A 1693-nucleotide genomic window follows, 5' to 3' on the forward strand; every position below is an offset into this window, starting at 1 on the left:
AGCCACCGTGCCCGGCCTACCACATTTTTCTTTAGCTGTTCATCTACTGATGGGCACTTAGGTTGATGTGTATATCGGCTGTTGTTAACAGTGCTACAGTAAACATGGGGCTACAGACAACTTTTCGACATTGATTTCCTTTCTTTTGGCCATATACCCAGTAGTGGAATTGCTGGGTCATATGGTAGTTTGACTTAGTTTTTTCTACTATTATTTTTATTGAAACTCTTCCTATAGTGCCACCAGGTTCTTCGCGTTTCTCTTGCCACATGAGAGGAGTACCTCAGCATATTTGGCAAAATAGAAATAGGCCTGGTTTAATTCAGGGACATGTTTAAACATATGGCCTCTAACTCAAGGTCCTTTGGGAGCAAGCTGATGGTGTTAGAGATGACTGAAGTTGCTCAGCTAGGAAATAGAGGGGATGGTGGTGTCAGGAACTGGGGAAGAGGCTATGTGTATGTCCCTATAAGAGGCTCCCCTTAACTGTGGATAGTTGGGTGAAGGGAGCAGTCTATTACTTTAAACTTTGTTTAGTACATAATTTTTATTTATTTATTTTTGAGACAGGGTCTCACTCTGTCTTCCAGGCTGGAGTGCAGTAGCCCAGTCTCATCTCACTGCAACCTCTACCTCCCAGGTTCAAGTGATTCCCCTGCCTCAGCCTCCCAAGTAGCTGGGATTACAGGCATGTGCCACCACACCCCGCTAATATTTATATTTTTAGTAGAGATAGGGTTTTGCCATGTTAGCCAGACTGGTCTCAAATGCCAGGCTTCAAGCAATCCACTCCCCTCGGCCTCCCAAAGTACTGGGACTACAATCATGAGCCACTATATCCGACCTAGTGCATTATTTTAAAAACCAGAGCAATAGTTTGAAAATCAGTTTTGTGAGTGGGCATTTAAAATTTTGAGGGATGGCCAGGCACAGTGCTGGGATTACGCCTGTAATCCCAGCACTTTGGGAGGGCCAGGCAGTTGTATCACTTGAGGTCAGGATTTCCAGACCAGCCTGCAAAACATGGTGAAATCCTGTCTCTACTAAAAATATATAAATGAGCCTGACATGGCCAGGCACGGTGGCTCACACCTGTAATCCCAACACTTGGGGAGGCCAAGGCAGGTGGATCACCTGAGGTCGGGAGTTTGAGGCCAGCCTAACCAACATGGAGAAACCCTGTCTCTACGAAAAATACAAAATTAGCCTGGCGTGGTTGTGCATTCCTGTAATCCCAGCTACTTTGGAGGCTAAGGCAGGAGCATCACTTGAACCCAGGAGGCGGAGGTTGTGGTGAGCCAAGATTGTGCCATTGAACTCCAGCTTGGGCAACAAGAGCAAAACTCCATCTCAAAACAAAAACAAAAACAAAACCCCTGACGTGGTGATGCAGTCCCAGCTACTCCCAGAGGCTGAGGTAGGAGAATCTCTTGAACCTGGGAGGTGGAGGTTGCAGTGAGCCGAGGTGGTACCACTGCACTCCTTCCTGGACTAAGAGTGAGACTGTCTCAAAAACAAAACAAAACAAAAATTTTTTGAGGGGCGTCTTGATGCCAAATTTGTTTACAATTTAAAGTGACTAGAAATTTAATTTGGCTTTGAAATTTTGAAATAGAAACATCCTGCAAATACAGAGGTTGTGTATCTTTTTTTTTTTTTTTTTTTTTTTGTTGAGACGGAGTCTCGCTCTATC

Source organism: Colobus angolensis, unplaced genomic scaffold (genome assembly GCF_000951035.1).
Source record: "Colobus angolensis palliatus isolate OR3802 unplaced genomic scaffold, Cang.pa_1.0 Scaffold31, whole genome shotgun sequence".
Lineage (NCBI taxonomy): Eukaryota > Metazoa > Chordata > Mammalia > Primates > Cercopithecidae > Colobus > Colobus angolensis.